This window comes from Bombina bombina, chromosome 7 (genome assembly GCF_027579735.1).
Source record: "Bombina bombina isolate aBomBom1 chromosome 7, aBomBom1.pri, whole genome shotgun sequence".
Taxonomy (NCBI): Eukaryota; Metazoa; Chordata; class Amphibia; order Anura; family Bombinatoridae; genus Bombina; species Bombina bombina.
The window spans coordinates 506397182-506423926 of NC_069505.1; the positions used below are offsets into that span (position 1 = coordinate 506397182).

The 26745-nt window shown below is 38.3% G+C and overlaps 1 long non-coding RNA gene across 2 annotated transcripts in view; it reads right to left on the reverse strand.

Annotated features, from left to right (window-relative positions):
* Window positions 1–26745, reverse strand: part of LOC128666908 (uncharacterized) — a 270415-nt gene that overhangs the window by 104579 nt on the left and 139091 nt on the right. For both annotated transcript variants that reach the window (XR_008403279.1, XR_008403280.1), the window contains exon 2: window positions 14231–14323. This is a non-coding gene — a long non-coding RNA (uncharacterized LOC128666908). The remainder of the gene's footprint in view (window positions 1–14230; window positions 14324–26745) is intronic.

A 26745-nucleotide genomic window follows, 5' to 3' on the forward strand; every position in this document is an offset into this window, starting at 1 on the left:
ATTTCTGAACAAAGGGGATCCCATAGAAGCATTTACAACCATTTGTGCCATAATTGCACAAGCTGTTTGTAAATGATTTCAGTGAGAAACCTAAAATTGTGAAAAATTTAACGTTTTTTTTTAATTTGATCGCATTTGGCGGTGAAATGGTGGCATGAAATATACCAAAATTGGCCTAGATCAATACTTGGGGTTGTCTACTACACTACACTAAAGCTAAAAGTATCCCTAAAAGCTCCCTACATGCTCCATAATTAACCCCTTCACTGCTGGGCATAATACACGTGTAGTGCGCAGTGGCATTTAGCAGCCTTCTAATTACTAAAAAGCAACGCCAAAGCCATATATGTCTGCTATTTCTGAACAAAGGCGATCCCAGAGAAGCATTTACAACCATTTAAGCCATAATTGCACAAGCTGTTTGTAAATAATTTCAGTGAGAAACCAAAAGTTTGTGAAAAATTTTGTAAAAAAGTGAACGATTTTTTGTATTTAATCGCATTTGGCGGTGAAATGGTGGCATGAAATATACCAAAATGGGCCTAGATGAATACTTTGGGATGTCTACTAAAAAAAAATATATACATGTCAATGGATATTCAGAGATTCCTGAAAGATATTAGTGTTCTAATGTAACTAGCGCTAATTTTGAAAAATAATGGTTTGGAAATAGCAAAGTGCTACTTGTATTTATGGCCCTATAACTTACAAAAAAAGCAAAGAACATGTAAACATTGGGTATTTCTAAACTCAGGACAAAATTTAGAAACTATTTAGCATGGGTGTTTTTTGGTGGTTGTAGATGTGTAACAGATTTTGGGGGTCAAAGTTAGAAAAAGTGTGTGTTTTTTCAATTATTTCCTCATATTTTATAAAAATTTTTATAGTAAATTATAAGATATGATGAAAATAATGGTATCTTTAAAAAGTCCATTTAATGGCGAGAAAAACGGTATATAATATGTGTGGGTACAGTAAATGAGTAAGAGGAAAATTACAGCTAAACACAAACACTGCAGAAATGTAAAAATAGCCTTGGTCCCAAACGGACAGAAAATGGAAAAGTGCTGTGGTCATTAAGGGGTTAAGATATTACAAAACATGCTGCAGTCTTGCATAAAAATAAAAATGCCAGGACAGAATCAGGAACTAGTACATTTTGGTAACTTATTTTTTCCTATATTTAAGTAAAAGTTAAAGATCACTATAGCGTTGACCAAAGCCTGAAGAGAGTGGTTTTCATAAGGAGGGAGTACCTCCTCCTCCTCCTCCTCCTCCTCCTTCTATAAAGAACCAGAATAAAGACATCAGGAGTATATAGTATAAAATATCAATCTGTAACAAAACTGCAGCAAATAGTCATCTTAGAATACAATTAACAAAATAGCATTATTATTTGAAGCTGACAAAAAGAAAAGTATTGTGTCCATATCCTAGTTTCCCAGAGGAAAAAAAATGAGAAAAATAAAAAACAAAGAAAGAGAAGTAAAGGGGAAGGGGAAGGGGGGGGGGGGGGTATCTCAGCTAGTAACTCTAACCACATCCTCTAATGAATTATCAAATTTAAGGTATAAAATTGTGAAAGAGAGAATCACATATCTCCCAGATTTCAAAATGTAAGTGTGGTATCCCTCTATTTAAGCAAACAGCTTCTCCATTTTTCGAATATAGTCGAGGATTTCTATTACTTTATAAAGTGTTGGGGCTGACAGTTGTTTCCAATGTCTTGCTAAAGACAAATTCACCACCATCATGATGTGTGTATATATATATATAAAAGAATTTATTTGATTTCTGTATTTTAGGGATTTCTAAGTGGAGTATACACATTTCAGGTCCACAACCCTTGGGTAAGTCTAGTCGAGCACACAAGTCCAGTACTTTATGCCATAGATGTGCTATTACTGGGCACCCCCAGCAGACATGCAGACCATCTCCAACCCCTCCACAAGTCCTCCACCACTTAGGGTAGTGTAAGTTAGAAACTCTATGGAGTCTTCGTGGTTCTCAGTGCCATCTTGTCAGCAGTTTAAAATAAAGCTCAAAAAGGGTTACACAATGAATGGCTAACCTAGTGTCTTTAATGACTGCAGTCCAATGTTTGGTGTCTATCTCCCGTCCAAAATGTCTCTCCCAAGCAAAAATATTATGTGTCCTCCATAGAGTTGGGCAGTCTAAAAGACATTGTGTCCTGAGAGAGATCTCTGTCCACCTAGGTCTTTCACCAGTACAATCCCATCCAGAAATATGTGAAAACATAGCTGCCTCATAATAAAGTTTATGGTTAAATCCCCCTCTATCAATCGGGTTCTGTAGAATAGTTTGTGAAATACAGGGATGTGTACTGGCCCAAATAGTTATTTAAGAGGGACTGGTAGTTATCTATAAGAGCCATTGGTAGTTTTAAAGGTAAGCAACAAATCCAGGAAACTTCTCTAAATCTGGGGAGAGAGAGATTATCTTTCAGTTCTGAAAGTAAATGCCCATGATTAGTTTCAACAACCCGTGTAAGATCATGGGAAAGTCACTGTAAGAGATACTGTCTCTTTAAGGCTTGGCTGAAGTTTCATTGGTCACCTCAGTTATAAATCTCACCATTTCCGGCTGCTCACTGCTTAGTAATTTTTAGTAGTATACCTACAGATACCTGAGCCGTTACCTGAAAGTCTTTTTGGAATTACAATACCTAACTTGATCTTCATACTCCCAAATTCAGCTAAACCTTCTTACTACAACTTGCAGCTGAAGTTATTACCAAAGCCTAACGCAGCTAAAGTTACAATTGTTACCAATCACTGTTGTGACTTGCAAAGGATAGAATTTATCTTATGTGACGTTTCACTCAGAGTTACAATTTTCTATGAACTTTCCATTTAAGCTAATAGCTTGTAACAACAAGGACTTACCTTTTACACAACTTACAGATTACTTTTTGGGAAAACAAAACCTTTACAGAGTCCCGCCGACTCCACCCCTCAAGAACGCACTCCAGCGTTCAACCCGCTACAGCTTGTTACTCACAGAGCCTGTCAGTTCTTACAAGGCACACAGAGGATACTGCGATCTGGCACGCATACATCCTGCCTTTGAGAAACAGCTCGTCAAACTATTTGTGACTGCACATCAAACCTCCAACACCTCTCCGCTATTTCCCGGTGCAGCTGTAATCAGCCTGTCTGTCACTCCAGAGCTCTCACTGAACTCAGTGTCCATTCACGCTGTTCCGTAAACTGCCAAAGCAGCCAACGATAAGGTACCAAAGAAATTAAATAAATCAAAAAGAACTGGTAGAGATTTATCAGGCTCTGTTAGAAAGATGGTTAGGTCATCTGCAAAAAGGCTTCATTTCTGGTGTGTACCATGTAGAAGAAGGCCCTTAATGTTTGGGTTTTGGCGTATGGCAGCTGCCAATGGTTCAATGCAAACAACGATTAGAAGGGGAGAAAGGGGAAAGCAAAACCCCAGAACTTTCACTCTGGCAGTCGGGTTAGAATATAGAGCTCCAATGGCCCTACTAAATATCTCTAGTATTTCAAAAACACCAAGGACTGCCCTCATATGTTCTCATCTCACCCTGTCAAACGATAAGCTCAGAAGGGGGAAACCCATCTTAGAGGACTCTGAAAAGATATTTAATAACTGTCTTGTACTATCAGCACCCTGTCTGTGGATGACAAAGCCCGCCTGATCCCTATGTATAACATCTGGCAATAGCGGTCTCATTCTGAGGGCCAAGATTTTAGCAGACAGCTTTACGTCAACATTATTGACGAAGATGGGACGATATCCCTTGCAAAGCTGATGGTCCTTACCCTCCTTCAGTATTGTAAGGATAGTAGCTTCTAAGTATTCTGGAGTTAAAGAGCCCATTTCAAAGGCCCTCTTTAAAGGCCCTCGAGAACACTCTTTGTAAATAGGGTTCCAACATGTCGAAAAAGGTCTTATAGAAAAAGGAGGTATATCCATCTGGGCCCGGAGCTTTGTGTAATTTAAGAGATTTAATAGCAGTTTTTACTTCCTGTATAGTTACAGGTTCTGACGGATGAGCAACCTTTTCTACATCAAAATTTGGGAGTCGCAGAGAGATTCAAACTTTCATCTTGATCCAGCATTAGATCTTTTATGGGGATACCATCAGGGTCCATTGTGCTGTGCCACTACATATAGATTTGCTTCATTGTTGTACAAAGATGCAGCCCTTAATAATTAGAATATAGCAGATATATTTAGGAATTCAAATGAGGTTCTTACACATAGATCATTTGTTTTTCTAGCCCTCATTTGATATATAATAATAATGATGCCTAAGAATGACATGTGTGAAAGTCACATTTCTTTACACTACAGGTATTATTCAAGGGACATTGAACAACTTTTCAATTTACTTTGGATTACCTACTTTGCTTCCTTCTCTTGGTATCCTTTGTTGAGGAAGCAGCAATGCACTAATGGTAGCTAGCTAAATGCATTGGATGAGCCAATAACATAAGGTATATATGTGCAGCCACCAATCAGCAGCTCCTGATCCAACCTAGGTTTCCTTTTCAACAAAGGATACAAAGAGAACAAAACACATTTGTTAACAGAAGTAAATTGGAAAGTTGTTTAAAATCACATCCTCTATCTGAATCACGAAAGAAAATAATTTGGGTTTCATATTTCTTTAATTCCTACATATTAAAGGGACATGAAATCCAAAATGTTTCTTTTATGATTTAGGTAGAACATACAATTTTAAACAACTTTCCAGTTTACTTCTATTATCATTCTCTTGATATCATTTGTTGAAGAAGCAGCAATACACCACAGGTTTCTAACTGAACACATGGGTGAACCAATGACAATCGGCATATATATGCAGCCACCAATCAGCAGCTAGAACCTAGGTTCTTTGCTGCTCCTGAGCTTACCTAGATAAACCTTTCAGCAAAGGATAACAAGAGAAAGAAGCAAATGAAATAATAGAAGTGAATTGGAAAGTTGTTTATAATTGTATGCTCTGTCTAAGCCATGAATGTCTAATTATGACTTTACTGTACCTTTAATATAAGGGCTTACGTATATTCACTATAGAATTCTTGACATAGCCATTTTGTAATGATCTTGGAGCCTTTAAAGAGACATTGAACTGTGGTGCACAACTACTCTAGAATGGTTACTACTTACTATGGCCTAGATTTAGAGTTCGGCGGTAGCCGTCAAAACCAGCGTTAGAGGCTCCTAACGCTGGTTTTGGGCGCCCGCTGGTATTTGGAGTCAGTGATTAAAGGGTCTAACGCTCACTTTACAGCCGCGACTTTTCCATACCGCAGATCCCCCTACGCCATCTGCGTAGCCTATCTTTTCAATGGGATCTTTCTAACGCTGGTATTTAGAGTCGTTTCTGCAGTGAGCGTTAGAGCTCTAACGACAAGATTCCAGCCGCCTGAAAAAAGCAGGAGTTAAGAGCTTTCTGGCTAACGCCGGTTCATAAAGCTCTTAACTACTGTACCCTAAACTACACTAACACCCATAAACTACCTATGTACCCCTAAACCGAGGTCCCCCCACATCGCCGCCACTCGATTAAAATTTTTAACCCCTAATCTGCCGACCGCCACCTACGTTATACTTATGTACCCCTAATCTGCTGCCCCTAACCCCGCCGACCCCTATATTATATTTATTAACCCCTAACTTGCCCCACACAACGTCGCCGCAAGCTACTTAAAATAATTAACCCCTAATCTTCCGACCGCAAATCGCCGCCACCTACGTTATCCCTATGTACCCCTAATCTTCTGCCCCTAACATCGCCGACCCCTATGTTATATTTATTAACCCCTAATCTGCCCCCCTCAACGTCGCCGACACCTGCCTACACTTATTAACCCCTAATCTGCCGAGCGGACCTGAGCGCTACTATAATAAAGTTATTAACCCCTAATCCGCCTCACTAACCCTATCATAAATAGTATTAACCCCTAATCTGCCCTCCCTAACATCGCCGACACCTACCTTCAATTATTAACCCCTAATCTGACGACCGGAGCTCACCGCTATTCTAATAAATGTATTAACCCCTAAAGCTAAGTCTAACCCTAACACTAACACCCCCCTAAGTTAAATATAATTTTTATCTAACGAAATAAATTAACTCTTATTAAATAAATGATTCCTATTTAAAGCTAAATACTTACCTGTAAAATAAATCCTAATATAGCTACAATATAAATTACATTTATATTATAGCTATTTTAGGATTAATATTTATTTTACAGGTAACTTTGTATTTATTTTAACCAGGTACAATAGCTATTAAATAGTTAAGAACTATTTAATAGTTACCTAGTTAAAATAATTACAAATTTACCTGTAAAATAAATCCTAACCTAAGATATAATTAAACCTAACACTACCCTATCAATAAAATAATTAAATAAACTACCTACAATTACCTACAATTAACCTAACACTACACTATCAATAAATTAATTAAACACAATTGCTACAAATAAATACAATTAAATAAACTATCTAAAGTACAAAAAATAAAAAAGAACTAAGTTACAGAAAATAAAAAAATATTTACAAACATAAGAAAAATATTACAACAATTTTAAACTAATTACACCTACTCTAAGCCCCCTAATAAAATAACAAAGACCCCCAAAATAAAAAATTCCCTACCCTATTCTAAATTTAAAAAGTTACAAGCTCTTTTACCTTACCAGCCCTGAACAGGGCCCTTTGCGGGGCATGCCCCAAGAAGTTCAGCTCTTTTGCCTGTAAAAGAAAACATACAATACCCCCCCCCCAACATTACAACCCACCACCCACATACCCCTAATCTAACCCAAACCCCCCTTAAATAAACCTAACACTAAGCCCCTGATGATCTTCCTACCTTGTCTTCACCATGCCAGGTTCACCGATCCGTCCTGGCTCCAAGATCTTCATCCAACCCAAGCGGGGGCTAGACATCCACTGAAGAAGTCCAGAAGAGGGTCCAAAGTCTTCCTCCTATCCGGCAAGAAGAGGACATCCGGACCGGCAAACATCTTCTCCAAGCGGCATCTTCTATGTTCTTCCATCCGATGACGACCGGCTCCATCTTGAAGACCTCCAGCGCGGATCCATCCTCTTCTTCCGACGACTAGACGACGAATGACGGTTCCTTTAAGGGACGTCATCCAAGATGGCGTCCCTCGAATTCCGATTGGCTGATAGGATTCTATCAGCCAATCGGAATTAAGGTAGGAATTTTCTGATTGGCTGATGGAATCAGCCAATCAGAATCAAGTTCAATCCGATTGGCTGATCCAATCAGCCAATCAGATTGAGCTCGCATTCTATTGGCTGTTCCGATCAGCCAATACAATGCGAGCTCAATCTGATTGGCTGATTGGATCAGCCAATCGGATTGAACTTGATTCTGATTGGCTGATTCCATCAGCCAATCAGAAAATTCCTACCTTAATTCCGATTGGCTGATAGAATCCTATCAGCCAATCGGAATTCGAGGGACGCCATCTTGGATGACGTCCCTTAAAGGAACCGTCATTCGTCGTCTAGTCGTCGGAAGAAGAGGATGGATCCGCGCTGGAGGTCTTCAAGATGGAGCCGGTCGTCATCGGATGGAAGAACATAGAAGATGCCGCTTGGAGAAGATGTTTGCCGGTCCGGATGTCCTCTTCTTGCCGGATAGGAGGAAGACTTTGGACCCTCTTCTGGACTTCTTCAGTGGATGTCTAGCCCCCGCTTGGGTTGGATGAAGATCTTGGAGCCAGGACGGATCGGTGAACCTGGCATGGTGAAGACAAGGTAGGAAGATCATCAGGGGCTTAGTGTTAGGTTTATTTAAGGGGGGTTTGGGTTAGATTAGGGGTATGTGGGTGGTGGGTTGTAATGTTGGGGGGGGGGGTATTGTATGTTTTCTTTTACAGGCAAAAGAGCTGAAATTCTTGGGGCATGCCCCACAAAGGGCCCTGTTCAGGGCTGGTAAGGTAAAAGAGCTTGTAATTTTTGTATTTTAGAATAGGGTAGGGAATTTTTTATTTTGGGGGTCTTTGTTATTTTATTAGGGGGCTTAGAGTAGGTGTAATTAGTTTAAAATTGTTGTAATATTTTTCTTATGTTTGTAAATATTTTTTTATTTTCTGTAACTTAGTTCTTTTTTATTTTTTGTACTTTAGATAGTTTATTTAATTGTATTTATTTGTAGCAATTGTGTTTAATTAATTTATTGATAGTGTAGTGTTAGGTTAATTGTAGGTAATTGTAGGTAGTTTATTTAATTATTTTATTGATAGGGTAGTGTTAGGTTTAATTATAACTTAGGTTAGGATTTATTTTACAGGTAAATTTGTAATTATTTTAACTAGGTAACTATTAAATAGTTCTTAACTATTTAATAGCTATTGTACCTGGTTAAAATAAATACAAAGTTACCTGTAAAATAAATATTAATCCTAAAATAGCTATAATATAAATGTAATTTATATTGTAGCTATATTAGGATTTTTTTTACAGGTAAGTATTTAGCTTTAAATAGGAATCATTTATTTAATAAGAGTTAATTTATTTTGTTAGATAAAAATTATATTTAACTTAGGGGGGTGTTAGTGTTAGGGTTAGACTTAGCTTTAGGGGTTAATACATTTATTAGAATAGCGGTGAGCTCCGGTCGGCAGATTAGGGGTTAATAATTGAAGGTAGGTGTCGGCGATGTTAGGGAGGGCAGATTAGGGGTTAATACTATTTATGATAGGGTTAGTGAGGCGGATTAGGGGTTAATAACTTTATTATAGTAGCGCTCAGGTCCGCTCGGCAGATTAGGGGTTAATAAGTGTAGGTAGGTGTCGGCGACGTTGAGGGGGGCAGATTAGGGGTTAATAAATATAATATAGGGGTCGGCGGTGTTAGGGGCAGCAGATTAGGGGTACATAGGGATAACGTAGGTGGCGGCGGTTTACGGAGCGGCAGATTAGGGGTTAAAAGTGTAATGCAGGGGTCAGCGATAGCGGGGGGCGGCAGATTAGGGGTTAATAAGTGTAAGGTTAGGGGTGTTTAGACTCGGGGTACATGTTAGAGTGTTAGGTGCAGACGTAGGAAGTGTTTCCCCATAGGAAACAATGGGGCTGCGTTAGGAGCTGAACGCTGCTTTTTTGCAGGTGTTAGGTTTTTTTTCAGCTCAAACAGCCCCATTGTTTCCTATGGGAGAATCGTGCACGAGCACGTTTTTGAGGCCGGCCGCGTCCGTAAGCAACTCTGGTATCGAGAGTTGCATTTGCGGTAAAAATGCTCTACGCTCCTTTTTTGGAGCCTAACGCAGCATTTGTTTGAACTCTCGATACCAGAGTTAAATTTATGGTGCGGCCAGAAAAAAACCCGCGGAGCGTTAACAGCCCTTTTACCGCCAAACTCCAAATCTAGCCGTATGTTATTACATTTTATCCTGTTCCTTTAGCTATTTTTAAACCCGTTCTCTTGTTTTAATAGCTTAAAGGTGCCAGATACTGAAGCTCCGCCTCTTTGTACTGGGGCAGCCATCTTGGAGCTCAGGTATTCTCACAACCTGTGACATAAGCTGTGCACACTATTGCCTATTTTTACAGCTGTATAATATATTTCAGGTTATGGTGCATGATACAAAGCAGGAGCTGTACATTTTGCAGTGGCTGCATTGCTCTAGATTATTGTTGAGTATTTTTTTAAAATATATTTTGTGTAGATAACTGTAAAACAAATGCTGCCATGTAAAGTATCATGCACCCTTTGCCAAATGACGATAGACCCAGGACCCACCAAGGTCTCTTCTTCCCTGGGTTCTAAACCTACAACCACACAATATATGCCTTCAACCAAACACATTGAGATACAAACAAGAGTGAAACAAGCCCTTTGTAATGTCCCTAATCAAAAAAGGAGAGCACTCTCAAACCAGACTGGATACACCTCCTATGGCCATGTCTGGATACACCTCCTATGGCCATGTCTGGATACACCTCCTATGACCATGTCTGGATACACCTCCTATGACCATGTCTGGATACACCTCCTATGGCCATGTCTGGATACACCTCCTATGGCCATGTCTGGATACACCTCCTATGACCATGTCTGGATACAACTCCTATGACCATGTGTGGATACACCTCCTATGACCATGTCTGGATACACCTCCTATGACCATGTCTGGATACAACTCCTATGACCATGTCTGGATACACCTCCTATGACCATGTCTGGATACACCTCCTATGACCATGTCTGGATACACCTCCTATGACCATGTCTGGATACACCTCCTATGACCATGTCTGGATACAACTCCTATGACCATGTCTGGATACAACTCCTATGGCCATGTCTGGATGCACCTCCTATGACCATGTCTGGATACACCTCCTATGACTATGTCTGGATACAACTCCTATGGCCATGTCTGGATGCACCTCCTATGACCATGTCTGGATACACCTCCTATGACTATGTCTGGATACAACTCCTATGACCATGTCTGGATACACCTCCTATGGCCATGTCTGGATACACCTCCTATGACCATGTCTGGATACACCTCCTATGGCCATGTCTGGATACACCTCCTATGACCATGTCTGGATACAACTCCTATGACCATGTCTGGATACAACTCCTATGGCCATGTCTGGATACACCTCCTATGAACATGTCTGGATACAACTCCTATGGCCATGTCTGGATACACCTCCTATGGCCATGTCTGGATACACCTCCTATGACCATGTCAAGGCCTGCCTTCAATTAAACTAAGATACAGACAAGGGTAGCACAGGCCTTTTGTAATTTACCTAGACACATGCAAAACACACTCTCAAACCAGACTGGGTACACACCAGCATTTACAGACAGCTGTACAGCTCCCAACAACCAGAATGGAAGCAAAGCCCTTAGGGAAAATTACAGAACAAAATTAAACCATTTGGCCAAATGCTGTAACTAACTTTTCCATTTTGCTTTTAACCTTTTCCCAATGTTAGGACGTTTCATGCCATCCAACCGGTGCTGGGCTTTAGTTCCGTTAGGAAGGCATGAAATGTCCTAGCCATATGGCTGTACTGAAGCCAATGGCGCTTACTGAATGGGATAGGGTCATGGTGGGCGTGCCTAGGTTTGTAGGCTCGCCCCCCCCCCCCCTGACCCGTTGCCATTATTGAAATCGTGATTTCAAATTGTTTACATCGGAACGTTGTTCTGATGTAGAAAAATTAAACCTGGCATGAAAGGGTTAATTTAGCTGTGTGCTTGCAAGAGATTGCAATACTTTTTATGAGTTGTGTTAATAATTTAGTTTTGTAATTTTTCCTATGAGCTTTGCACCCAGGCTGGTCTGGGGTTGCTGGGAGCTGTACGGCTGTCTGTGAGTGCTGGTGAGTTTTGCAGTGACATGGGATGTGTAACCAGTCTCTATCTATCTATCTATCTATCTATCTATCTATCTATCTATCTATCTATATATATATATATATATATATATATATATATATATATATAAAACTATATATTTAATAACAGAACAAATTTATAAAAAAAAATTTAAGTTGAAACAGTGAGTTCCATTTAAATTTAGCCAATGAAATGTAATTCTACACCAACCCATAATATTATAATTTATTATTATACTTTATTTATTAAGCGCCAACATATTCCGCAGCGCTGTCCATGGATACAATTCATTTAAATAAAACAATACAAGACTTGTAAGATACAGGACAAAATTTACAAACACATACAGGAGGGATTGAGGGCCCTATTCCCGTGGGAACTTACAATTCTACACCAACCCATATGCACTTAAAGGGACAGTAAAGTCAAAATAAAACTTTTCATGATTCAGACAGAGCATGCAATTTTAAACAACTTTCCAATTTACTTCTGTTATCAAATTTGCTTTGTTCTCTTGGTATCTTTTATTAAGGAGTAAAACTAGGTAAGCTCATAAGAGCTCAGGAGTGCGCACGTGTCTTTAGTACTCTATGGCAGCAGTGTTTTGCAACATTGTATAACAAGGCTACAAATAATGTTGCAAAACACTGCTGCTAAAGAGTACCAAAGACACGTGCACACTCCTGAGCTCTTATGAGCTTACCGAGTTGAACTCTTCAATGTAAGATACCAAGAGAACAAAGCTAATTTGATAGCTAGTAATTTGGAAAGTTGTTTAAAATTACATGCTCTATCTAAATCATGAAAGTTTTAATTTTGACTAGACTGTCCCTTTAAGTGCATAGAGGTTGGTGTAGCATTACAATTTATTGGCTACAGTTAAATGGAACTCACTGTTACAATGTAAAAAAAAATTATACAAATTTGTTCAGTTATTAAATATTGCAACTATTTCTCTCTGTTTATAAATATTGCAACATAAGTTACTATGGCAATTTCAATTGGAACACCCAGTACCTAATAGCTTAACTCTTTTTATTAATTCCTGTATTATTGCATTCAGGCACCATTTAAACACAATGAGTATTTCCTGATGATCCAATCCCATGATACAACACTCCCCACATTGTAGTGTTAATTCCATTATTGTAATGAATAAGGGCTAGATTACAAGTGGGGCGCTAAAGTTATTGCAGGTCGTGATCAGCAATATGGCACCTGCGTTAACTTGTGCACATTACAAGTTGAAAGTTGAATAGTGAAAAACAGTTAAGAGTGAGTGCACCTGATCTTGATAAAGGCTGAAGCCGAAACGCGTAGATTTGCCCCTACTGTGCACTCCAACAACTCAAGTCTGCATCTGAGACTACCCAGGATTGAACACGAAAAAAATCTGTTACTGGTGATTGCTATACACCGAGCACCACAAGACTTAAAGTGGACACTCACCAGACCTGAAGCTCCAGCAAACCTTGAAAAAGGTATACAGCTCCAGCAACTCTTAAGAAAAGATTTTTATAACCAACAGGTGGTCTGAAACTCCTGCAAACCTTTCCTAGGTAAACAGTTTCACTACAGATCAACCATCAATCACTGAAACTCCAGCAAACCCTGGGAGGGTATATAGTTTCAGCAACAGACACCTACAAAGAGAAGTGTTCAAACACCTCACGCAACCAGAAAAATAGAAACTCCAGCAAATAAATACAAGGTAAACAGTTTCTATAATTAAGTCATACCAACAACTGAAACTCCTGCAAACCAAGTCTTAGATAACAGTTTCAATATACAGAACCAAGTTTTATCAACAACTGAAACTCCTGCAAACCCAGTTTAGCTAAACAGTTTCAGCATCTTTACCATCCAGTAGTTGTTATCTTCATCTACAATTTCTATCTACAAGTTTCAACTACAGCGGAAAAATTATTTTATTCACATAAAGGCTTGTCTGTTTCAACCAATCAGACACCTGAAAAATGATTTCAAGCAAACTGTGAGTAATTTCATTTCCAACTAAAAGTCACATTTAAAGTCACATCAAAAGATACTTGCAATTCATCAGATGAACATTTATTTCCACCTCCTACGTTAATTATTTTAACTTAATCTGTTTTTATCATATGCTTTGAACACTATAGCATGAATTTATTGTGAATTTATTGTCAATTTTAACTTGTGATTAAGGAATTTTAATATATAATATACGCAAGGTAATAGAGCTCTTTACCACTTATTATCCTATCAGAATATATTATCTAGTCCAATATTGTTTTGTATGGCAACAATTAAATATTTTGTTTTTTAACCTCTTGTAGTCATATTTTCACTATTTTTCACCCAATTTTCACCTATTTGTTTACCTTATCACAGCGCAATATATATTATGATTGAATTTTGAAACCAATACGAGAAGCTCATTTAAAGGTCACGGTAACACATATTATTTATGTATTAAAATACACACAGCTCCCCTCACTTGTTTTTTACCCCAAGTTGAAAGTTGAAATAATATATATACTTTGGAGCCCTTTCCAGTTAATTACCACCATACTTGAAAAATAATTTTTAATCAAATGTAATATTTTACTATGTATTTAAAGCACATATTTTACATTCAAATGTTCTTCACTTAGAAGAAAACATTCTTAGTATTTTTTAATATATTTATATAAATATTACTATACAGTATATATATATATATATATATATATATATATATATATTCATATAGATATATAGGTAAATATACATATTATACAAAAAATATCACATATATAACGAAATATATATTTAAAAATAAATGTAAAATATTTATAACTACCTTTGGGTTTAGTGCTGTAGCTCTAACACGGTGTCGGAATAACGCACAAGCGTTAAGTGAGGTTTTCGTCCGTAAAGCACGCTCCATTGAAGTCTATAGGGACAAGAAGTTAACACGGTTACGATAACCAAAGTCCTTAAGGTAGAGTGCATCAGGTTTCGCTCTTGCATTAACATTTTACTTTAACTTGTAATAGACCTATCCGCGTTAAAAGTTTATTTTGAGACAGTTAGCAAGCAAGCGAAAAAATACAATAGCGCGCCACTTGTAATCTGGCACTAAAAAAAAAAAAAGAGTCTGACTTAAAGGGACATTAAACCCGAAAATTTTCTTTCATGATTCAGACTGAGAATATAATTTTATACAAAATTCCAATTTACTTCTATTATCTAATTTGCTTCAATATTTAGATATCCTTTGTTAAAGAAATAACAATGCACATGGGTGAGCTAATCACATGAGGCAAATATGTGCAGCCACCAATCAGAATCTACTGAGCCTATCTAGATATGCTTTTCAGGAAGGAATATCAAGAGAATGAAGCAAATTAGATAACAGAAGTATATTAGAAAGCTGTTTAAAATTGTATTCTCTATCTGAATCATGAGAGAGAAAATTTGGGTTTAATGTCCCTTTGTTGAAAAACACAAAATTAAGAATTACTCATTACACTGTCATCCTCCCTTCTAAGCGCTTATATTAAAGGGACAGTCTAGTCAAAATTAAACTTTCATGATTCAGATAGGCAATTTGAAACAACTTTCTAATTCACTTGTATCATCAAATTTGCTTTGTTCTCTTGGTATTCTTTGTTGAAAGCTAATATGCTAATTTCTAAGCCCTTGAAGGCCGCCTCTTATCTCAGTGCATTTTGACAGTTTTTCACAGCTAGACAGCGCTAGGTTGTGTGTGACATACAGATAACGTTGTGCTCACGCCTCTGGAGTTATTTATGAGTTTGCTCTGATTGGCTAAAATTCAAGTCTGTCAAAAGCACTGAGATAAGGGGGCAGTCAGCAGAGGCTTCGATACAAGGTAATCACAGAGGTAAAAAAGTGTATTAATATAACAATGTTGGTTATGCAAAACTGGGGAATGGGTAATAAAGGGATTATCTATCTTTTTAAACAATACAAATTCTATTGTAAACTGTCCCTTTAGGGAAAGGTGATGCCATTGTCTCCTTCATAAGGTTTATATGAAGCAAGGTTATTTTGTTATGGGATCATAACATCTCTCTGCCTCCTTATTTTTTTTCAATTTTTTAAAAAAAGGGAGACTGACCATCTTCCATTGGCTAAGGCACCCCACCCAAGCTCATGACAGTGTATTGGAGTTGTATATAAAGCCAGGGAGTCTCATTCTATTATAAAGAGAAAAAGCAGGAGTGATTAAGCCCATAAAGGCAAAGTATTGTAGTGTTAGGACCAGTCAACAGTGGGAAACCTTGTAAGTTGGTGGCTGGCTAAAGCAGAATATGGTCATATTGTGTGACTAAGATCCCTATTTTAAGGGGACATTCCAGCCAAAACTTGAATCTACATGGATGCATTTCAGTTTAAATTGAAACATGTTTGTAATATTCATGTATTAGCAAAAATGCTTTTAATAAAAACGATATCAGTTTCAAAAGTGTATTTAAGTATGCACCGTGCACCAGCATTTTAAGCACGGCACTTGCTCAAAGAGCCTAAGGTGCTTGTATCATCTGGTAATGACCCAATTTGTTAATTGCTCACATGATACAAACCCCACTTGTGCTCTGAGCAGCTGTAGTATTTAAAATGCTGTTTCACTGAGAATATTTAGCTATGCTTCAAGTGCACGTGCAGAGAAAATGTTACCATTAAAACAGTGATACGTTTTACTAGAAGCATTTTTGCCATTTCATTTACTGTATATTGCAAATGTGTTTCTATTCAAAGGTGTAATTCATCTTCCATTGGTTAAAGCGCCTACCCAAGCTCAGGTGTACTCATGATAGTGTAATGAAGTTGTTTATATAAAGCCAGGGAACGCCGCTCCTGGCTCTACTGAGCGTGGTCTGTTTTCTTCTGCTAAGCGCATCACGGGCACGCTGATTGCGCTATTAAAATCAATGTGGCTCGCTCCCGCTCTGGTCTGGTAGCGAGAGCGAGCTACATTGATTTTAATAGCGCGATCAGGCCGGCTGTGAATAGACAGCGTGCCCGTGGGATGTACTTAGCAGCAGAAAACAGACCGCGCTCAGTAGAGCCAGGAGCGGCGTTCTGTTTTCTTTGCATGATATCTTTTTAACTATTCACTTTTCAAATCTGGAGCTAAGCTAATGTTATATAATTCTGCACTATGCGCAGAATTATATAACATTATTTCCTAGGTTTACTGGCTCATTAACCCTGTGCACTATTTATGTGAAAAACAAGAACACCCTGATTTTACTTAACATTTGGAGCACACTACACAAAAATGTTCTTAAAGGGACATGAAACCCAAATGTATTCTTTCATGATTTAGAAAGAGCATTTCCAATTTACTTCTAATATCTCACTGGGTTCATTCTCTTGATGTCCTTCGTTGAAAATCATATCTAAATAGGCTCAAGTAGCTGCTGACTTTTGGCTGCACATAGATGCCTCGTGTATTTGGCTCATCCATGTGCATTGGTATTTCTTCAATAAAGGATATCTAAAGAATGACGCAAATTAGATAATAGAAGTAAATTAGAATGTTGCTTAACATTTATCTGAATCATGAAAGAAAACATTTTGGTTTCATGTCCCTTTAAATCTGGCATAAGTAGATCACCACTCACTAAAGTCCAGGCACCCCTGTTATATATAGTTGCACATCATTAGCTAATAGCAAAGGTCAAAAGTACAACTAACAAGGTTGCGTTTAGAGTAACAGACATTAGTATTAGGTCAAAAAACATTAGCTACAGAAACCCACATTTAAGCTTTCATGATTCAGAGAGAGATTTTAAACACATTTCTAATTTACTTCTATTATCCATTTGTCTTTGTTCTCTTGGTATCTTTTATTGAAAAGCAGGGTCATAAGCTTAGGCGCTGACCCATTTATGGAGCACTATTTTGCAGCAGTTGTGCAAGAATGTTATTCATTTGCAAGAGCACTATATGGCAGCACTAATTCATGTCATGTAGTGCTCGGATGCTACCTAGGTATCTCTTCAACACAGAATATCATGGGCATTAAGCAAATTTGATAATAGAAGTCAATTGGAAACTTTTTTTAATTGTATTCTCTGAACCACAAAATATTTATTTGCGGTTTCATATCCCTTTAAAGGGACAGTATACACCAATTTTCATATAACTGCATGCAATAGTCACTACTATAAAGAAGTATATGGACAGATACTGATCTAAAAATTCAGTATAAAACCTTTTAATAACTTACTTAGAAGCTCCCAGTTTTGCACTGTTGATGAGGTTAGGCTGGGACACCCACTGAAAGGGGCTGGGAAAGCAGGGATTGCAGACCCCCCCCCCCTTCTCCCCTGCATATAAAAAGACCCATTACAAAACAAGAGTCTGTATACATCAGTATACTTCTAAAACTTAAGGGCTTGGTTAGGAGTCTGAAAATCAGCACAATGTTATTTAAAAATAAACAAAACTATACATTGTTACAAAAACACTCCCAAATGGGCTATATAAATGGATAATTTATACAACAAAACATTTATGCAAAGAAAAATCTAGTATACAATGTCCCTTTAATGCAGTTGCAAGCTTGATAAACCTTAATTTTAACATTATTTAAGTAGAGTGAGCCCCCCCTCAGTAATATGTAGTGGTCACTCACAAACCTCTCATGGAAACCTTTCTAAAGCAGGGGGGGGGGGTGCATATGAATCATCTGATATATAATTTTGACAATGATCCAACCTTTACAACTTCAGCACCATACAATCATCTATGAATCTAGGCCATTGAGTATGTGGTCATCATATCTCTCTGCTTCCTTATGTCATACAGATTGTGTAACATACAAACTAAAGTCATCTGCATTGTTTAGTGCTTATGTTTAGAGTTTCCACCTTTCTTGGAAACAAAAGAAGCAAAATACTCTAATATAGGTCATTGTTTCAAAATAGCAACACCCCCCCCCCAAACCAGTTTTATAAACAAAAAGAAAAGGGCACACTAAAAAAATAAAATAAAACTATAACCACTTAAAATAAAATTATCTTGATTTACTTTCACAATAAAATAAAAATCAGCAAGCGCAACCCAGGTGCTGAACCAAAATTGGTCCGGCTTCTAAGCTTAGATTGCTGCTTTTTTCAAATAAAGATAGCAAGAGAATGAAGAAAAATTGATAATAGGAGTAAATTAGAAAGTTGCTTAAAGGGTTAGAAATCTTTGCTAAATATTAAAAAAATAAGTCATTATTATAATTATATAAATATATGTTATAAAATCAACCTACTTTTTTATGAAACGAAGCTTCTAAATAGGTTTGATTTAACTTTTTCATTTGTGTCAAATGAGTATTAACGACCTCCCATAAAAATAAGCTGGGTTTATGTAAAATGATTTCCGTGCGCCAACCAATAGGGACGCGGTTCTGCCCATTACATTTTAACATTTATAGCCAGGCTGGCTGAAGGTGATTGTTCTAACTTCACCGTCAGCCGTCAAACACCAGAGCGCTGAAGATTCACGGAGCTAGCCGGCTCCCCTCAGCATTACTCTCAGGCATCAAACCCACAAAAGTGACTCCGGACTTCATATAGAAAAAACTACTTTCTTATAACAAAAAAGCGATAAGAAAAACTTTTTTTTTTTTTTAAAATGAAGTCCGGAGTCACTTTTGTGGGTTTAATGGCTGAGAGTAATGCTGAGCGGAGCCAGCTAGCTCTGTGAATCTTCAGAGCTCTGGTGTTTGACGGCTGACGGTGGGGTTGGGGGAAGCTGGGCTAGCATGGAGGCTATGATAATTTATGTTCCAAAACATTGGACTTCTTATTTTGATAGAAGTTAGAACAATCACCTTCAGCCAGCAGTGAATCTTCAGCGCTGAGAGCGCTCTGGTGCGCCACGCCCACCAATGTCTAAATCACAATCCAGATGTCCGCCCTGCTTTTTGATGACGTGCCACAGAAGAATAAACTGAGGGGAACCAAAATGCACATGCGTTACTCATGAAAATATGGTAAATGCGCATGCGTTACTCAGAAAATATGGTAAATGCGCATGCGTTACTCAGAAAATATGGTAAATGCACATGCGTTACTCAGAAAATATGGTAAATGCGCATGCGGGCCACCATGATGTTTCTACCTAGTTAGAACATCTTTATAGGGTATGCATAATGAGGAAAAACTGGGTTTGGCGAAACATGGAATTTGTATTAGAAATACCAAGAAAAGGACAGGAAACTTTTAATAGGTACTTATTGTAAATATTTATAATACTTAATGACGTTTTTTTAAAAACGATGCCTTTAAAATCACATGCTCTATCTGAATCATGAAATAAAAAATTTGGGTTTATTATCCCTTTAAATTGTTGCCAATCTGTGTGCTTTTTATGATTAATGCCACAAATGTGCTCCCACATATATATTAAGATAGTCTGCTGCTTACAATCTTTATACATTAAATAGTTTAAATAAAGCTGATATATCTCCAAAAAATGAACAACTCTTTATGTGGCAATTCTATCTTATTTTATACCACCCCCTATTTATATGGAACTTGTAAATTAACAACATTTAATATTCATATACAGAAATACATTAAAAATCATTAAAGGGACAGTCTAGTCAAAAATAAACTTTCATGATTCACATATGACATGTCATTTTAAACAACTTTCCAATTTACTTTTATCACCAATTTAGCTTTGTTCTCTTGGTATTCTTAGTTGAAAGCTAAACCTAGGTAGGCTCATATGCTAATTCCTTAGGCCTTGAAGGCCGCCTCTTATCTGAATACATTTGGTAATTTTTTCACAGAGGGCATTAGTTCATGTGTGACAGATAACATTGTGCTCACGCACATGGAGGTATTTATGAGTCAGCACTTATTGGCTAAAATGCAAGTCTGTTAAAATAACTGAGATAAGGGAGCAGTCTGCAGAGGCTTAGATACAAGGTAATCACAGAGGTAAAAAGTGTATTAATATAACTGTGTTGGTTATGTAAAACTGGGGAATGGGTAATAAAGGGATTATCGTTCTTTTTAAACAATAAAAAATCTGCTGTACACTGACCCTTTAAGAGGTAGCTACCATATGCCAGAATAACTATATGATATATATAAATATTATTTTACTCTGTCAAAAAACAGCCTATCTCCATTTCCTGGTTTAATCCTTTAGGAATGGGGAACCTTAGGCTCTCCTGATGTTTCAGAACTACATTACCCATGATGCTTAGGCACTCTGAAGACCAGTTGAGCATCATGGGAAATGTATCTTTGAAACATCAGGAGAGCCGTTGTCTTAAATTAATATGTCTACCATTGGAATTTCACTACCGCGTCACTTCCGGTGACGTGTAGTCAGCTGCTGGAGGGTTGTGGCGCTCTCTGCGCATATTTAAGGCACAATAAACAGCGCTCACTGGAGGCCCAACCTCCTACAAACAGCTGACAACTTACTTTAGAACACCGGTGTTCTAAAGTAAGTTGTCTACCGCGTAGGAATTACCGCCCGATCGCTCTCTGTCCTCTCCATAACACAGATTTCATTTTGCAATCATTTTTAAATAGGAACTAAATACAGCAAGTAAAAACTTTTTCGCCGTTCTATACCTTTATAGCAATATCTCAAATTAGTAAACGCTGTACCGTGCTGTATGTATTATATTTTTGTGTTTTCTGAATGATCATTTCCTAAAGCCTCCATTAGACATTGGTGGAAGCAAGAAGTCAGATAATTCACAACGAGGTAAAAACGACTGAGGATTATATTGGAGGCTTTAGGAAATGATCATTCAGAAAACACAAAAATACAGCACAGTACAGCGTTGACTAATTTGCGATATTGCTATAAAGGTATAGAACGGCAAAAAAAGAAATAAATACAGCAAGTAAAAAACTATTTCAAAAGTATTGCAAAATAAAATCTATGTTATGGAGAGAAGGACAGAACGATCAGGCGCCAATTCCTACGCGGTACACAACTTACTTTACAACACCGATGTTCTCAAGTAAGTTGTCAGCTATTCTGCCTTAAACAGCTGTTTGTAGGAGGTTGGGCCTCTAGCGCATGAGCAGTGAGTGCCACAAACCTCCAGCAGCTGATTCAAGTCACCGGAAGTGACGCGGTAGTCACATTCCTACGCGGTAGACAACTAACTTTAGAACACCGTTCCTAATCCCTGTTTTAGGAGTAAGAGTCTTTAATTAAAAAATCCACTTACTCTCTAATCTCAGTACGTTTTTATGTACAGCTATACTCCTCCAATTTTTTTTAACCTTTACAATCCCAGTGTATGTAATGTAAGATTTTTTTTTATATTAGCATTGGTACAACTCAACAAATGTTTGGGTATGGGAAGATCTTTATTTCTTTCTTGCTCATGATTTTCTATTGATGCTCTGGTATTATTTCCCCTTTTTAGTGTTGGCCGGTCCACTATTTACCTATTTTGACAATATTTTGTACTAAAAGGCGCATGACAAACAAGCTGTAATTGGATTTTAGGCACCACACCGGATAAAGCTTTAAAATAATTTTATTTGACATTAACTTTTTGTGGAATTGATTCCTTTTAATTGTTTTTAATGGTGTTACGCTGATATTACGCTGATATGTGTGAATAAATGTGACATTTTATTTCATCCAGATACTGCATATATATTAAAGGGATACTGAAGCCAATTTTTTCTTTCATGATTCAGATAATGCAGCAATTTTAAGCAACTTTCTAATTTACGCATATTATCAATTTTTCCTTGTTCTCTTTATTTGTAAAAGCAGGAATGTAAAGCTTAGGAGCCGACCCGTTTTTGGTTCAGGTCCTGGGTAGCACTTATTGTTACATTTAGACACCAATTAGCAAGCACTACCCAGGTGCTGAACCAAAAATGGGCCGGCTTCTAAGTTTTACATTCCTGCTTTTCAAATAAAGATACCAAGAGAACAAAGAAAAATTGATAATAGGCGTAAATTAGAAAGTTGCTTAAAATTGCATGCTCTATCTGAATCATGAAAGTTGAATTTTGGTTATACTATCCCTTTAAGCCTATTTCTCCTCCATGGAATGTTAACCTGGTGTTAAGAGTTTTGCACGCTCCTCCTTTTGAGCCTATGCATAAATTGGACATTAAAGGGACACTAAACACAAACGGTAAACTATACGATTATAAACCTTCATATATAAGAATAATTTTGCTATGAAAACTGCAGCTTTATTTTTTCAAATCAGTATATTGTTTTATATTTATTCTTTTCACTGATTTCCCTGTCCCCCAGAACAAAAGAACCACTGCTAACCAATCACAAACTAATATTCAGAAATAGCACACACTCTGTTTGCACATGTGCAGACTAGGGAAGCCTGCACTCTTGTATTCCCTTAAAGGGATACTGAACCCATTTTTTTTCCGTTCATGATTCAGATAGAGCAGCAATTTCAAGCAACTTTCTAATTTACTCCTATTATCAATTTTTATTAATTCTCTTGGTATCTTTATGTAAAAAAGCAGGAATGTAGTAAGCTTACAGGCTGGCCCATCTTTGGTTCAGCACCTGGGTAGCGCTTACTGATTGGTAGCTAAATGTAGCCACCAATCAGCAAGTGCTATCCAAGGTTCTAAACAAAAAATGGGCCGGCTCCTAAGCTTACATTCCTGCTTTTTCAATAAAGATACCAAGAGAATGAATACAAATTAATAATAGGAGTAAATTAGAAAATTGCTTAAAATGGCTGCTCTATCTGAATCATGTAAGAAAACATTTGGGTTCAGTGTCCCTTTAAGGGAATACAAGAGTGCAGGCTTCCCTAGTCTGCACATGTGCAAACAGAGTGGTTTGGGTTTTGGTTCAGCATTTCTTTAAGGTGGTTTAGCACTGATTCAACTTGGTTAGTATTGCAAAGAATGATTTGCCTATCGTGTATACAAAACTGATAATCCACCTTTTAAAAGCATGTGACAACATAGAAGCTTAAAGGGACACTCGAGTCAAAATTAAACTTTTATTATTCAGATAGAGCAGCAATTTTGAACATCTTTCCAATTTACTCCCATTAACAAAATGTGCACAGTCTTTTTATATTTAAACTTTCTGAGTCTCCAGCTCCTACTGAGCATGTGCAAGAATTCACAGAATAAACATATGCATTTGTGATTGGCTGATAGTTGTCACATGGTACGTGTATGCATTTGTGATTGGCTGATGGCTGTCACATGGTACAGGGGGAGTGAAAATAGACATAACTTTTAAAATTGTCAGAAAAAAAAATCTACTACTCATTTGAAGTTCAGGCTAAGTGCTATTGCATTGTCTTGTTATCTTGCATTTGTTTATTATGCAAATCTACTTTGTTTACTTGTCCTTTAAGGAGGGAGGGAAAAGTAAAGAAAAGCTTGCAGAAATTGCCTTAAAGTATTAACCCAAGCCTCCCTGGGATAAAGTGAACTAAACACATTTTTTAGATATGTTTTAAAACAGGCTGCAAAATAAATAATGAATGTATATTGCAATAATGTTTCACTTGCATTAATGAAACTATATGTTGTTGCAATATAAAGTTTAATGGTCCTTTAAACTTCTTTCATGAAAAGTGTTGTTTATTGTGGCTATTTCTTCTGCTAGAAGAGTTTCTGAGGCCTATTTATGAAATCTCTGTCGGACCTGAGCAATACGCTCTCCGTATTCAGCATTGCACCAGTAGCTCACAAGAGCTGCTGGTGCAACGCCGCCCCCTGCAGAGTCGCGGCCAATCGGCCGCCAGCAGGGGGGTGTCAATCAACCCGATCGTACTCGATCGGGTTGATTTCCGGCGATTCCTGTCCGCCTCATCAGAGCAGGCAGACAGGGTTATGGAGCAGCGGTCTTTAGACCGCTGCTTCATAACTGGTGTTTCTGGCGAGCTTGCAGGCTCGCCAGAAACACGGGGCCTCAAGCTTCATTCGGAGCTTGATAAATAGGCCCCTCTGAATTATCTGCTCTTTCTTGTGAGTCTCCTTATCTGATTTTTCATCAGGATAAAGCTGTTTTGAGGACGACATTTCATTTTTTTTGCCAAAAGTTGTTTCTTCTGACAATTTTAGCAGAGAGATTGTTGTTCCTTCTTTGTCTCCTAATCCTAAAACTGCTTCAGAGAGATCCTTGCATTTTCTGGATGTTGTTAGGGCATTTCAGGGGTTAAGTTGAGCGGGAACGCATGGTAACTAAGTTCCCTCTGGACAGAGAATAACAGAATTTATGCTTACCTGATAAATTACTTTCTCTTACGGTGTATCCAGTCCACGGATTCATCCTTACTTGTGGGATATTCTCATTCCCTACAGGAAGTGCAAAGAGAGCACACAGCAGAGCTGTCCATATAGCTCCCCCTCAGGCTCCGCCCCCCCAGTCATTCGACCGAAGGTTAGGAGAAAAAGGAGAAACCATAGGGTGCAGTGGTGACTTTAGTTTACTAAAATAAATTTGAACCTGACTTAATTGCCAGGGCGGGCAGTGGACTGGATACACCGTAAGAGAAAGTAATTTATCAGGTAAGCATAAATTCTGTTTTCTCTTACATGGTGTATCCAGTCCACTGATTCATCCTTACTTGTGGGATACCAATACCAAAGCTTTAGGACACGGATGAAGGGAGGGAACAAGTCAGGTAACCTAAACGGAAGGCACCACTGCTTGCAAAACCTTTCTCCCAAAAATAGCCTCCGAAGAAGCAAAAGTATCGAATTAGTAAAATTTGGCAGTGAAGACCAAGTCGCTGCTTTACAAATCTGTTCAACAGATGCCTTATTCTTGAAAGCCCATGTGGAAGCCACAGCTCTGGTGGAATGAGCTGCCACAGTTCAGGAGGCTGCTGTCCAGCAGTCTCATAAGCCAATCGGATAATGCTTTTCAGCCAGAAGGAAAGAGAGGTAGCAGTCGCTTTTTGACCTCTCCTCTTACCAGAATAGACAACCAACAAGGATGCTGTTTGTCTGAAATCTTTAGTTGCTTTTAAATAGAATTTTAAAGCACGAACCACATCAAGATTGTGTAACAGCTGTTCCTTCTTAGAAGCTGGATTAGGACACAGAGAAGGAACAATGATTTCCTGGTTAATATTCTTATTAGAAACCACTTTCAGAAGGAAACCAGATTTTGTATGCAAAACAACCTTATCTGCATGGAACACCAGATAGGGTGAATTACACTGCAAAGCAGACAATTCTGAAATTCTTCGAGCAGAAGAGATATCTATGGAATGTAAAGGTTCAAACGGAACCCCTTGAAGAACTTAAAGAACTAAATTTAGACTCCGTGGAGGAGCCACAGGTTTATAGACAGGCTTGATTCTAACTAAAGCCTGTGCAAACCCTTGAACGTCTGGTACTTCTGCCAGACGCTTGTGTAACAGGATAAACAAAGCAGATATCTGTCCCTTTAAGGAACTAGCTGACAATCCTTTCTCCAATCCTTCTTGGAGAAAAGACAAAATCCTAGGAATCCTAAACTTACTCCACGAGTAACCCTTGGATTCACACCAACAAAGATATTTCCGCCATATCTTATGGTAAATTTTCCTGGTGACAGGCTTACTAGTCTGGATCAAAGTATCTATAACTGATTCAGAGAACCCACGCTTAGATAGAATTAAGCATTCCAAGCAGTCAGTTGCAGAGAAACTAGATTTGGATGCTTGAATGGACCTTGTATTAGAAGATCCTGCCTCGATGGCAGTGTCCATGGTGGAACAGATGACATGTCCACTAGGTCTGCATACCAAGTCCTGCGTGGCCACGCAGGCACCATCAAAATTACCTAAGCCTTCTCCTGTTTGATTCTGGCTACCAGACGAGGGAGAAGGGGAAACGGTGGAAAGACATAAGCCAGATTGAAGGACCAAGGCGCTACTAGAGCATCTATCAATGCCGCCTTGGGGTCCCTGGACCTGGATTCGTAAAGAGGAAGTTTGGTGTTCTGACGGGACGCCATCAGATCCAACTCTGGAATGCCCCATAGCTGGGTCAGCTGAGCAAAAACCTCCGGATGGAGTTCCCACTCCCCCGGGTGAAAAGTCTGACGACTCAGAAAATCCGCCTCCCAGTTGTCTACTCCTGGGATGTGAATTGCAGATAGATGGCAGGAGTGATCCTCCGCCCATTTGATGATCTTGGATACTTACTTCATTGCTAGGGAACTCTTTGTTCCTCCCTGATGATTGATGTACGCTACAGTCGTGATGTTGTCTGACTGAAATCTGATGAATTTGGCCACCGCTAGTTGAGGCCATGCCTGGAGCATGTTGAATATCGCTCTCAGTTCCAAAATGTTTATCGGGAGAAGAGACTCTTCCCGAGACCATAGGCCCTGAGCTTACAGGGAGTCCCA